The sequence below is a fragment of the Oratosquilla oratoria genome, chromosome 5, assembly GCF_046742065.1.
Source record: "Oratosquilla oratoria isolate Oo_2021 chromosome 5, ASM4674206v1, whole genome shotgun sequence".
In the NCBI taxonomy this organism is placed as follows: domain Eukaryota; kingdom Metazoa; phylum Arthropoda; class Malacostraca; order Stomatopoda; family Squillidae; genus Oratosquilla; species Oratosquilla oratoria.
This window is the reverse complement of record NC_134781.1, coordinates 21476814-21491813: the sequence shown is the minus strand read 5'-3', so window position 1 is coordinate 21491813 and position 15000 is coordinate 21476814. Positions and strand designations below refer to the sequence as shown.

General features: G+C 45.7%; 1 protein-coding gene across 7 annotated transcripts in view; it reads right to left on the bottom strand.

Annotated features, from left to right (window-relative positions):
* Pka-R2 (cAMP-dependent protein kinase type II regulatory subunit) overlaps nt 1–15000 on the bottom strand; it is a 504771-nt gene that overhangs the window by 37608 nt on the left and 452163 nt on the right. The gene's annotated exons all lie outside the window — the stretch shown is intronic.

Below are 15000 nucleotides of genomic sequence, written 5' to 3'. Positions count from 1 at the left end.
ACGTACATGCATATACATACATTCACATCATCACACACAAAAACGTACATGCACACAGCCCTTCAGACTGGCATAAACTGGCACGTTTGCTTGCTTGTTTGCGTGCGCACACGCACACACACAAACACACACACACACACACACACACACACACACACACACACACACACACACACACACACACACACACACACATTCGGCTGGGGAATTAGGTTAGGCAAGGTTAGGCTAGGCTAGGTTAGGTTAGGTCAAGTTGGGTTATGCTACGTTGACCTAAGTCATGTCTAGGTCAGCCAAGGCTAGACTGGACTTGGCTAGACCAGACAAAGCAGGTTTGAATAGTGTAAGGTTTCACAGGCATTCGAACGTAGCAATTTTTATGATAAACTTTCTGACATTTTATTATTTATATATTTGTTTGTTTATTTAATTTATTTATTCATTCATCTATTTTATTCATCTTATAATTTTTTTTCTTTTCTTTTTTTCTTTTTTTTTAGTGATTCTGTCTCACGGTACGCGCGTGTTGCTCTCTCTCTTTCTCTCTCTCTCTCAATCTCTCTGTCTGCCTCTCTCTACCTGTCTCTCTCTCCCTCTATCTATCTATCTCTCCTCTCTCTCCCTGCCTCTCTCTCGCTCTCTATCTCTATGTACCTCTCTCACTACCTGCCTCTCTCTCTCTCTCTACCTCTCTCGCTCTCTGCCTTTGCCTGCCTCTTTATCTCACTCTCAATCTGTGCCTGTCTTTATCACGTTCGAGTAAAGAACTGCCCGGTTCCCACCGGAACCGGGCGACTCCCCATGTTCCGGGAACAGGAGGAGCGATTAGTCCGGAAACTGCTCGTTTCTGAGAAGAAAAAAAAAATCGTGAACGATTATTTACGATATTTACGATCCAAGATCACGTCACGTTTATGCACGCCATCCATTGGTCGACGGGATTGAGATTGTCCAACGCGGATAGAAACGCTGGTAAACCAACAACAACAGCAACAACAAAACAGCAACAACAGCAGCAGCAACAACAACAACAACAGCAACAACAAAACAACAACAGCAACAAAACAATAACAACAACAAAACAACAACAAAACAATAACAGCAGCAGCAACAACAACAACAACAACAAAACACCAACAAGTGGTCTGCTCACGTGGCTTGCGCAAACCAGTTTGATAGTGTGTGAGGGTAAGACGAATCCTGTGGACTAATTCTAATTGGTTCATTCCAAATATCCTAGATTTAAGTGCACACGATCAATCTAGTCTAGTTTAGGTTAGAATCTATGTTCTGGGGCATAGATAAAATACCAATCACTTGGGTATAAACCCATCAACTGGAAATCCGGGTAAAAGCTCATTAAAAGAGAGAAAGAGAGAGAGAGAGAGAGAGAGAGAGAGAGAGAGAGAGAGAGAGAGAGAGAGAGAGAGAGAGAGAGAGAGAGAGAGAGAGAGAGAGAGCATTTCGGGCACAGAGAGTACACCATTCCAGAAATTTCAGGAAGAAGAATTACGAATTCTCCGGACATGAAGGGGAAATCGGGAGCCGAGGCGAGATGGTGAGGCGATTCCTGGAAAGGATTTAGTCATGGAAACTCTGCGCTACGCCCCCCCCCCCCCCCCCCCCCCCCCCCCGCCCCCACCTCCATGGAGTGTAGATGGAGTACGATTGAGGCCCAGAGGGAATATGCAAGGAGAACAATAGAAGGTTGCTTTGAGTGAGTGTAGAGAGAATGTGGAGAGAGTGGAGCGAGAGTGTGGAGAGAGTGGAGAGAGCGAGAGAGAGGAGAGAGAGAGTGGACATGTACGTGTACATGTGTGCGTATGTGTGCGTGCGCATCTAAGATATGTCACGTCGGCCAGGGAATGACACCCTGAGATGTCCGCCCGTGATGTGTCACTCTGAGTGGCTGTGACGGACACCTGTAGTTTGTGACGGACACATATAGTTTGTGACGGACATGTGTAGTTTGTGACGGACACGTGTAGTTTGTGACGGACACGTGTAGTTTGTGACGGACACATGTAGTTTGTGACGGACACGTGTAGTTTGTGACGGACACGTGTTGTTTGTGACGGACACGTCTAGTTTGTGACGGACACGTGTAGTTTGTGACGGACACGTGTAGTTTGTGACGGACACGTCTAGTTTGTGACGGACACGTATAGTTTGTGACGGACACGTGTAGTTTGTGACGGACACGTGTAGTTTGTGACGGACACGTGTAGTTTGTGACGGACACGTGTAGTTTGTGATGAACACTTGTAGTTTGTGACGGACACGTCTAGTTTGTGACGGACACGTCTAGTTTGTGACGGACACGTGTAGTTTGTGACGGACACGTGTAGTTTGTGACGGACACGTGTAGTTTGTGACGGACACGTGTAGTTTGTGACGGACACGTGTAGTTTGTGACGGACACGTGTAGTTTGTGACGGACACGTGTAGTTTGTGACGGACACGTGTAGTTTGTGACGGACACGTGTAGTTTGTGACGGACACGTGTAGTTTGTGACGGACACGTGTAGTTTGTGACGGACACGTGTAGTTTGTGACGGACACGTGTAGTTTGTGACGGACACGTGTAGTTTGTGACGGACACGTGTAGTTTGTGACGGACACGTATAGTTTGTGACGGACACGTGTAGTTCGCGACGGACACGTGATACAGTGCAGACCTTTGATGACATTCAGTGACATTTTGAATACAATGAAAGATCTTCGAAGGTGAACGAGCCCCGCCCCTCGGGGGATGGGGGGCGGGGCGGGGGGACAATTAAAGAAAATATGAAAAGGGCAGAAGAGAGGAAAGGGAGAGATTGGAAAAAAGAGAAAAAGACAGAGAGAGAGAGACAGGCAGAAAACGTAAGACATAGAGAGGTAGAGCTTGGGAGAGGGAGAGAGGGAGAGGGAGAGGGAGAGAGGGAGAGGGAAAGAGAGAGAGAGGGAGAGAGAGCGAAATAGAGAGAGAGAGAGAGAGAGAGAGAGAGAGAGAGAGAGAGAGAGAGAGAGAGAGAGAGAGAGGGAGAGAGAGAGAGAGAGAGAGGGGGGGAGGTGGGATAGAGGAAGAGAGAAAAAGTGGGAGATAGTGGGAGAGAAGGAGAGAGACACAGACACAGAGGGAGACAGAGACAAGCATCGAGAACCAGTGACAGGCAGAGAGAAAGAGAGCCCGAAACAGGTAGAGACAGAGAGCGAGAGAAGAGACAGACAAACAGGGACAGAGAGAAAGACAGGCAGAGATTGAGTCAGATACAGAGACAGGCAAAGACAGTGAGAGAGAGAGAGAGCAACATAGAAAGAGAGAGAAAGAAAGGGAAAGAGAAAGAGAAAGAGAGAGAGAGAGAGAGAGAGAGAGAGAGAGAGAGAGCAACATAGGGAGGGAGAGAGACAAACATAGAGAGAGAGAGAGAGAGAGAGAGAGAGAGAGAGAGAGAGAGAGCAACATAGGGAGGGAGAGAGACCAACATAGAGAGAGAGAGAGAGAGAGAGAAGGAGGGAGGGAGGGATAGAGAGATCTAGTGAAAGTGCGTAGGCGGGCGATATACGGAGTTGAGGATGGAAGTAGAGCGAGCTGGAACGAGGGGGGAAGATAACCTCTGACATTTTGGAAAAGCCGAAAGAAAGACAAAGAAAAGAGGAAATAAAAGAGGATAAAAGAGGGGAGGAAGAGGAGGAGGAAGAGAAAAAAGGGGGGATTTTGTTTATGATATGCAAATAAGTACTGACGTCATTTAACAGACTCAAGAGTGACGTCATCCAACAGCGACGTCATTCAACAGGACTCAAGAGTGACGTCATCACAGTGACGTCATTCAACAGGACTCAAGAGTGACGTCATTGAACAAAGCTTCATTTTCGCAATGACGTCACAACAGAAGATATCACCAAAGCATGACGTCACAAAACGTCATTTTCCTTGTGAAGAGTGACGTCACAGGTCACACAGCATTCTTCATGAACTTTCGAAGCTGAAATACGTCTCTGGGTGACCTTAGGGCACTGACGAGAGGTCTGCAACAAATACACGCATTGCAGACAGAATGTTGCGATGCAAATCGAAGAATTAAATATCTTCAATTCAGTGACGCACCTTAGGCCATTGATGGGGGGGAGGGGGAGAGGGACCCCGGACTGAAGAGGGTTTAATATGGTCGTGACCCCTTCTGGCCAGAGGTTATCCTTCCCTCAGCCAATAGATAAATAAATAAATAAATAAATAAATAAATAAATAAAATATGGCACTTTAGTCAACTCTTAGATACACCAACTTATCCCTCTTCAACACTGTGACACTCTTTATTGCTTTTATTCTGGCCGCCGCTTGACGATTTCATTCGGCCGTGAGGAGACTGAGGATGTTAAGGTTACAGGTGATTTTATTCATTTGACGGGGTGGGGGTAAATAGCCCCCCCCCCAGGAAGCTGAGAGATGGAGGGGGGAGTCACTAGATGGGAGACAAACTCCCCACCCATCCCTCCTTCCTTCCCTTTTCCTCCCCCCACTCCCTCCTTTCTCCCCACCCTTCCTTTCTCCCCACTCCTTCCTCCCCACACCTCCTTTCTCCCCTATCCCTCCTTTCTCCCTACCCCTCCTTTCTCCCTACCCCTCCTTCCTCCCCCACCCCCTACTTCCTCCCCCACCCCCTCCTTCCTCCCCACCCCTCCTTTCTCCCCCACCCCCTCCTCCCAGGCCCCAGTTAAAAAAAAATCACGAGATTAATTGAAGAAAAAAATTTCAGGTAGAGTTCCAATGTTCACGATAACATTTCATTTTCATTTTCTGGTGTTATATTGAACATCTATGAAGACACACTGTGTTCATATTGTTCTAGCTAACGTCAGAGGATTTTGTTCACCTGAAGAACAACCCGAAGGGAGAAGACACGGGAACAAAGCACTGCAACACGGGGCAGGGTATTGCAACAAGGGACAGGGCACTGCAACACGGCACAGGACACTGCAACACGGCACAGGACACTGTAACACGGGGCAGGACACGGCAGTACAACAAGGGACAGGGCACTGCAACACGGGGCAGGACACTGCAACACGGGGCAGGACACTGCAACACGGGGCAGGACACTGCAACATGAGGCAGGGCACTGCAACTCGGGGCAGGACACTGCAACACGGGGGAAGACACTGCAACATGGGGCAGGGCACTGTAACACGGGGCAGGGCAGTGTAACAAGGGACAAGGCACTGCAACACGGGGCAGGACACTACAACACGAGGCAGGGCACTGCAACAAGGGACAGGGCAGTGCAACAAGGGACAGAGCACTGCAATACGGGGCAGGACACTGCAATATGGAGCAGGGCACTGCAACTCGGGGCGGGACACTGCAACTCGAGGCAGGACACTGCAACACGGGGGAAGACACTGCGACATGGGGCAGGGCACTGCGACAAGGGGCAGAACACTGCAAGGACAGAACAGTGCAACTCGGGACAGGACACTGCAACAAGGGACAGAACAGTGCAACTCGGGACAGGACACTGCAACAAGGGATAGGGCACTGCAGCACGGGGCAGGGCACTGCAACACGGGGCAGGACACTGCAACTCGAAGGATAGACCTAAGATCTCTCACGGGTTGGGATATTGCGTCAGAGCGATCCCACAGGATCAGGGAGGGACGGGGCCATCATAACCGTCCCCACCCGGAGGGAAAAATGGGATTGGCGCTGAACGAAACTTTTAGAAAATGCAGCAACGAAGAATTGTGGGAAAGATTGAAGAATTGTGGGAAGGTTTGAATGCAAGACGGAACAAAGAGGAGGAATGGAAGAGGCAGCAACGGCAATAAAGAGGTACAGCATTCGTGTGTGTGTGTGTGTGTGTGTGTGTGTGTGTGTGTGTGTGTGTGTGTGTGTGTGTGTGTGTGTGTGTGTGTGTGTGTGTGTTTGTGTATTCACCATGGTCTTGGATCACGTGCTGGACTCGTAATCGACAGCTATTTCCCTCCCGGAAGAGAACTCAGACCTCATATATGACCGATCTATGGGTAACGTTGTCACCTTACACGCACACACAACTCCCCGCCCACGAAAGTTGGAGTAACGATTCACAGAGCAGTGATACTGAAATTATTTCAGCCCTGGGTGGGATTCGAACCCGGACCGCCGTAGTGGCGGCCGCGGACGCTACCACTGCGCTATGTGAGTCGTGTGTGTGTGTGCGTGTGTGTGTGTGTACACGTACGTCACTTTTTCAATCTAGATTACCTTTTAGTTAAAACAATCTAGGTTTAGCCTGAAAAAAATATATAACGTCTTCCTCCCTCCATCCTTGAGGTTAAACGATGCATACCAAACTTGCAAGAACTAGTCTTAAACTAGCCCCTAACAAGACCTTAACTAACCACGATCGTGGCCAATCAATCCTTTAACCAAGCCTAACTAGATTATGATAAAGTTCAACGAAATTCATTAGTTAGAACGCTCCTTAATCTCTCCGGAGGAAAATTTCCACCTGAATAAAATCGTCTGGCGACACAATGAAGGAAATAAGATGTATTGGGATTTGAACTCGCCCCTTCTCCCCGGGTACTGGCTGTCCGAGTATCATGGGCAAATGTGATGGCTTCGGCCGCAGTTACGAGCTTTCTAGCATTTTTTTTTTTTCATAACCATCGATAAGAACACATTTTCCAACCCCTTCAATACGGAGGTATTTTTTTTCTAACAAAAATAATTTAATAACGAAATAAATACACACATATGAACAAGTAGATAAATATCATAACTACAACAAACGACTAGATGCCAAAAAAAATAAAAATAAACGAATAATAGATCAACAATGAAAATAATACACAATTAGCTAAATCGTCTCCCGGTAGGCAGAACTATATATATATATATATATATATATATATATATATATATATATATATATATATATATATATATATATATTATGTAACCGGCTTGAAGAGGATGACTCAAAGGAAACAGCCGGCTTCGGCGGCAGCGCTGCGCTCCATCCAGCCGGTTCTCCCCCTCCCCCTCCCCCTCCCCCCTCCCCCCGGAGTCCCCGGCCACTCCCTGACCTCCGTCAGGGAACCCGGGCCTCACCCAGATCTTGCGTCCACCGCGTCAGTCTCCCCCTCCCCCCTTCTCGCCCCCCGCCCCGGACGCTCCCCAAAAGGTGAATAAAAATAAGCCCGTCGTTGACCATAATAAAGTATGTAAGGTTCGTCACCGAAAGCTGTGTGTGTGTGCGCGCGCGCGAGTGTGTGTGTATGTATTTACCTAGTTGTATTATACGGGAAGGGGAGCTATGCTCGTAGTGACCCGTCTTTGTATCTCTCAGCATCTAGTTTGTGTGTGTGTGTGTGTGTGTGTGTGTGTGTGTGTGTGTGTGTGTGTGTGTGTGTGTGTGTGTGTGTGTGTGTGTGTGTGTGTGTGTGTGTGTCTTGGAGAGTGTTTTGAATTTATCTGTTCATTTTTGGTCTCTCCTAAGGCGAATAGAATTGTCTGGCATCAGAATCTGTTAATACCAGAAGATTCCATTCAGCTATGATGGTCGGACCAACGTCGTCAGGCGATTTTATTCGTTAGAAAGGAAGAAACTAGATAGAAGGCACTCATGACATCACCTGGTTCCCCTCGTGAATAAAATCGACCCTTCACCGAATTGAAGGGGTTACGGTACCACAAACCTAAGGAGGGCTTAAGGTCTTCGATTCCCTTCAATACGGTGACATGACAATCTATATATTCTGTCCCTGATGATTCTTTACTACGTCATCTCAGGCAAAAGCCCTTCAGTCTAAGTCCCTGTTCACACTAGTGGTTTGAACCGCGCGGAAACCGCGGGGGTATCACACTGCCCAGTTGTGTATGAACGTCCCCATTGACTTATATTGTCATTGAACCGCGGCGGTTGAAACCGCTAGTGTGAACAGGTTGGAGCTAAGATACGTAGGTTGGGCTAAACGTGGTGTGGAGGTTGGTTATGGCATGGGTCAGATACTTGTGTCCCTTTTGTTGTTTCCAAGCGATCTTATTCAGCCGTGGATGGCCCTCCTAGAAGACTGTGCTGGAGTCATCTAGATCAACTTTGTTGATTCTGTAGTCTTGGTGCCGTCAGACGATTTTATTCAAATGAGTAAAGTTCACTCAAGTCGAGAAATGACCTCGGCTAAGCTGACGCTTTTTAGTCTTTATTCTTGCTAATTCCAAACGATTTTATTCAGCTGAGGTATCTTATCCCTCCACCCCGGATGATAGTGTTACTATGCAGTAACTGCACAGACATATGTAGTTGTGAAAATAATGCAACAATATTTTTTTTCCGGAGACAAGATACCGGCCCCTCGGGACCGGACCTTTGGATCATCAGCCTCCACATGACGTCATCTCTGCAGTAAAAAAAAAAAAAAAATGGCGACTATTGCACAGGATTACCACAATGCAAATAATTGAGCTGGATTATAATGATATAAAAAATAATCAAATTCACCCGAGGTTATACAGTCACCCTTGTGTCGATGTATTATTAAGTTAATATATCATACAACTTTTTCCTTTATTTTACCGAACGAAAAAATTGAAGGTTAATAATCTTTTTTCGAAATGGTAAAAACTAATGATTGGCATTATATATATAATTTCATGGATTCAATATTAATTTAGTATTATACAAAGACTGAACTAATTTTTGTAAATTAATAGTTTTATCGCAAATTATTTTTTGCGAATTTATGCTGTCCTGTCTGTTGATTTATTCTTATTGATTGATTTATTTATTTGATATATTTATTTATTCGTTTATTCGCGTATTTCCTTTCAAGCGAATGTGGGCCACTCTTCTGGACGCGACGACCAACCACACCACCTTCAATTCGGTGACACATAATAAAATCATCCCATGTGGTTAGCGCCAGACGATTTTATTCACCCGAGGGTCGACCCCCGAATGGAACGAAGCCTTATTCGACCGTGACCCCATGTCGACGCGGGTCAGGCGCTCCGTGTGAATAGAATTGACTGCCGACCGCAACATCGCGTCACCGTATTGAAGGTATATGCGGAGACGCTTATCGTGACCAAGATCGAAGGCTAAGAACGTGTCAGACACAATCGCTATCGCTCTATCAGGGATGATTGCTGACAAGGAATTGATGAGGTCGATTGCATGTTGCACAGTTAGCCAAGGATTGCATGCAGGTCCATCTCCCTCTCCCCCTCTCTTTCTGTCTCTCTCTCTCTCTCTATCTCCCTCTCTCTCTATCTCTCTCTCTCTCTCTCTCTCTCCCTCTCTCTCCCTCTTCTAACTCCCTCCCTCTTTCTCTCTCTCTCTCTCTCTCTCTCCCTCTCTCTCTCTATCTCTCTCTATCTCTCCCTCTCTCCACTCTCTCTTTCTCTAACACACACACACGTGCTCCCATATATGAAAATGATGGCAAATACTTATTAATATTAATTAGTATTATCATTAACTATTATTATAGCTGATTGTTATTAATCATAGTTAATGATAATAACGAGAGACACAGACGATTTTTTTCTTTTTACAGCCTATGATAATTTACCTTTCTACTACCATCAATCATTTCTCTTAACAATGAACATTAAACAAATGATAAATCAGCAGTGTATAATGACACGGTACGTTGAAGCTGACAGTTTGAATCTTCGGACATTAATAACCGTCATAACGGAAAAAACGGTCTTTAGTTGTCATACCAGGACTAGTTTTTTTCAACAAGTTTGGGCGTGCCAGTGCTCTTAACCTATTATCATCTCGCCATTTGAAGAACAAGAGGTACCCACATTCATTGGGCAAAGATTACCCCCCCCTCCCCGTTTTTTTTTTTTTCTTTTTTTTTTCTATGTCTTCCTCCACCGTTCTTGTGAAGGGTGCATCGCCTCGACACTGAATCTTTCTTAACCTGATATCTGAAGACAAGAACCAGAAGATTAGAACAGCTCCAACCAGGGTGTGGGTTTGATACAGATGTATGTAAAAACAATTTCCTTAACTACGTCACCATTAGATCAAACAAATTTCCCGCAGAAAACATAGTTTGTATCAATACCCCTTCTCCTTTATAAGTGGAGATAGTACTGCTAACATAAGATTGGAGGAGGCTGCAAGAGACCCTAAGGCCTACATTAGGCAGTTCAATGCCCATTACCACCTATCATTCCTATCCATAATAGTTTCAGCGCTCACTACCTGGTTACTAAACTATTACTCTGGAATGTCTAATCTATTCATTGATCTAATTATTCAATCTTTGCTTCTATTACCCTACTTTCCTGTACCCAGCCTTGGCATGGACCCAAAGGTCTCCAGCAGGCTTCTTCTTCTTCTTTTGATATAATCAGGAGTCGTAAATAACGCCACTGATCGTTCACTCTACCTCCTCGTCCACCTCGACTCCTCACTGAGGCGGTGGAGGTTGGGAGTGAGGAGGGGGTTATTGGGTGGTTAGTGGGGGGTTGGGGGGTTAATGGGGGTTGGCTGGATTAGTGTGGGGGTTACTGGGTGGGGTTGTTGATCTTATCATAGCGATATTGCTTTTTCCATATTAGGTCATCCAACAAGTAAAAGAACCTAGATTGCTTCAGCGCATGCGCGCAAGAAATCAACCGCGCGATGCGGACTATCCACTGCGCTGTGCGTGGGCGTTTATTGCGAACGTTGTCCATTTGTCATCAGTGGGGCCTCGTGAACGTTTCTTCTATGCCAACGTTTGCATGAGCTGCCAACGTTTGCATGAGTTCTCTGTCTGTATACCAACGGTGACGTGAACGTTCTGTGTCTGAGGGACCTCATCCACGATTCGATCTGGTCTTGAGGCCGCTGAACAGATCTGGTCGGATCCGACCAGGTTGGATCGTGGGTGGACTGATTTTGGTTTGTCCCATCGACACACACGATACAATCTGGTCGGTCCGACCAGATCTGTCCTGCGGCCTCATCGTGTCGTGGGTCCCAAGGATTTATCGATGGTATTCCTTGGAAGGGAAAGACTTATATAAGGAAAGATTCTTTTTAAGAATACCACAGTAAGATTTTTTCTTAAAAAAATCTTTCCTTATATAAATCTTTCCCTTCCAAGGATCTATATAAGTAAATATTTTTTTAAGAATATCACCGTACGTTCTGCCTCGTATAAACTCAGTTTGTCTCACGGCAAATGGATTTCTTGCAGAAGAGGAACTCCCTTATTGGTTCATTACGCACTGTCGCAATGCGCAATGCGCGTGCGCAGTGCAAGAGTGCGGGTGGCCGACATTCAAGGGTTCACAACTTCCTTTATCCTTGAGAAGAGCAAGAGGTTACCTCCGACCATGTGCATGTACGTATGTGTGTGTGCGTGTACGTATGTGTGTGTGTGTGTGTGTGTGTGTGTGTGTGTGTGTGTGTGTGTGTGAATCGCCATGGTCTTGGACCACGTGTCGGACTCGTGATCGACAGCTATTTCTCTCCCGAAAGAGAGCTCAGAGATCATATATGACTGATCTATGGGTAATGCCGTGACCTTACACGCACACACACACACACACACCCCAACTCCCCGCCCACGAGAAATGGAGTAACGACTCACAGCGCAGGAGTGGTGGGGGAGGGGAGGGAGGGGAGATGGGGGTTAGGCACCTGACGGAAGGAGTCTCTCTCAGAGTGCCAGCGAGTGTCAGCGCCTGAGTGCCATCGATCCCCTGACACTCCACCTGTTGGCAGGAGTTGAGTTATGGGAGTGATGGAGCGACGAGTCTCGGATCAGGTTGATTACCTCTCGGCCCCTTCAATCTCAACTCGATCATGAGGAGAGCGAACAACCACACACACCCATATGAGGCGTCCAGAGACAGAAAGGCACCCAAGCCAAATTTACTCCATTTTGAGTTAGGTACGGATGTATACAAAGCGGGCTTAACGCTTTTCACAATCCGGGTTTAACCCCAAAACAGTAAAAGTGGCGAGGATGCCCCACTGTTTCTGGACGCTTCATATGAAGGAAATCGAGAGAGACATGGAAATGTGTCAGACGGCTGCCGTCACGTGTGAAGACAGACAGACAGACAGAGATGAAGACAGAATGAGTGTTAGTGAATGAGAAACTGAATAAATGAATAAATAGGTGATCGTGTACGAAGACAGACAGGCAGGCAGACAGACAGACACAGTCAGACAGACAGACACACACAAACAAACAGACACAGACAGACAGACACAGACAGACATGCAGACAGACACAGACACACAGACACAGACATAGACAAACAAAGAAAACTAGAAAGGAGGAGAGAATGACGTAGTGACAGTGACTGATTGACTGAATGGATGAATGGCTGAATGAGTGAGTGAGGATGAGAGAGTGATTGAGAGTAAGAAAATGAGAGCGAGGGTGAGAGTGAGCGAGAGAATGAGAGTGAAGGAGTGAGAGAGAGTTTGAGTGCGCGAGGTCGCGTGACAGTGCAAGAGTAGACTAGAGAGCTCAAGGGCACAAGGGCCAAACCTTTGTGAAGACGTTTCACAAAGGTCAAGACTCTCTCTCTCTCTCTCTCTCTCTCTCTCTCTCTCTCTCTCTCTCTCTCTCTCTCTAAAAAAAAAAAAAAAAAAAAAAAAAAAAAAAAAAAAAAATTATATATATATATATATATATATATATATATATATATATATATATATATATATATATATATAAACAGTTATGAAGCTATGAATAAGGTTACAAACATTATAGACAGGTACATAAATGAACGAACACATCACACATCAATCTCTACGTTCGTTAGTCTTGTAATCCCACTGGGAGCATCAGCAGATCGCCTTCCCGAAAAAAATAAATAAAAAATAAATAAATACAAAATAAGAAAATAATCCACCTCCTGTTCCACCCACTACCCTCCTCCCACCCAACTCCACCCCCCACCCCCCCACCCCCATGGCCACACAGGTGCATCCTGATTTACTTCACCCAATGCAGCTGTAGCGAGGATTGGCCGACGGCGAGCGACCAGCTGTGCTAGCGGGTGAGGGCAAGTAACCAGCCCACAGGACCAACAACCGGAGGAAAGGGGGGAGGAGAGGGGGGAAGAAAGGGAGGAAAGGGGGAGGGGGAGGAAAGGGGAGAGGGGGAGGAAAGGAGGAGAGTGGGAGGAAAGAGGGAGATGAGGAAAGGAGGAGAGTGGGAGGAAAGAGGGAGATGAGGAAAGTGGAGAGGGGATGAAAAGGGGGGAGAGGGGGAGGAGGGGAGAGGTGAAAGGAAATGGGAAGGGGGAGAGGAAAGGGAGAGAGTGGGAGGAAAGGGGGAGGGGGGAGGAAAGGAGAGCTCAGGGAGAAAAGGGGGAGAGGAAAGGGAGAGAGTGGGAGGAAAGGGGGAGAGGAAAGGGGGAGGGGAGAGGAAAGGGGGAGGGGGAGAGGAAAGGGGGAGGGGAGAGGAAAGGGAAAGAGGGGGAGGAAAGGGGGGAGAGGGGGAGAGGAAAGGGAGAGAGGGGGAGGAAAGGGGGAGAGGGAGAGGAAAAGAAGAGAGGGGAGGAAAGGGGGAGAGGAAAGGAAGAGAGGGGAGGAAAGGGGGGAGAGGGGAAGAGGAAAGGAAGAGAGGGGGAGAGGGAGGGAGGGGGAACCGCTCGCCTGGCCGCCGGAAATACTTTTCGAGACTTCCGGACTTGGAAAGCCGCAGCTGAAGACTTCGTTGCCGTAGACGAAGTGTTCCAAGGAATCAGGCAGGAACCAATTAACCAACAGAGTGATTAACTAACAGAATAGACATAGCAACCATATAGGGAGCGCTAAAACTATTCGTAATTATGGTTAGATAACCTTATGAATGGGGATGATAGTTTGTAATGAACAAGGAACTGCCTTATGTAAGCCTTATGGTCTCTTGCAGTATCCCCACCCCGGTCTGACTGACGTCATGAATCGGGACGGACGTGGTTCTGAATTGATCCGGTGTTCTCCCCAGCTGAATAAAATCGCCTGACGGCAGTAATAATCATTTCTAGTCCTTTATTGATAGTTACCAAATTCATAGAATTTATCTTTTGTTAACGGGATCTGTACATCATCGCCAGCGCTTCTGTCCTTGAAGACAATAGTAAACCCATAATGAAGATTATAATGGGACTATGGGGGATATGGGGTGATCTGTGTGGGTTATTTAGTAAAGTATGGGGTGAATATGGGAACATATTATATTTCTAACTGCTTCCTTACACCCATAGTAATCACCTATGACCCCATTTTTCTCCCAAACTCCCCCATCTTGTGTGTATATATATATATATATATATGTATATATGTATATATATATATATATATATATATGTATATATGTATATATATATTATATAATAATAATAATGTATGATGATAATGAATAAATATATAAATATATGAATATAAATACCATCCCACTCTCAAGGAGTGGGAAGTGAGAAACCACTTGTAGGGCAAAGCCCTGTCAGTTGCGGTAAGCCGCTTTTTTTTTTTTTTTTTTTTTTTTTTATGATGTTAGGTCGCTTCCCTGCCCCGCATCGTGTCCTGGGAATCGAACCCGTGATCATCTGCTCATGAATACGACACTGTATTCCCTTGTCTACCGCTCGGCTTAAGTAGAATAAATGAATAAATAGATTTTAACTTCTATTTCCGCTCTGTTCTGTTGCCCCCATCAAATCTTTCCACCCCAAGGATAGAAGGATTACAAAGGATTACAAAGGTGGAGCATGCCGACAGGAGACCTTTTGGTCCATATCTAGGTCGGATGCAAAAAAAAAAAAAATCATAATAATGATAAACAAATGAATGAATGAATAAATAAAAACTATAATAATGTAAATGATAAATAAGATGCATGAATAAATGCATAACTATATTTAAATAATAAACAAACAGGTAAATAGTATGTAATAATAAATTGACGTATAACTAATGATAAATAAATATCAAATAATGATAAACAAACTGACAAATGATAGCAAAACAAATAAACAAATAAAAAAATAATATAAAATAAATGATAGTCATTACA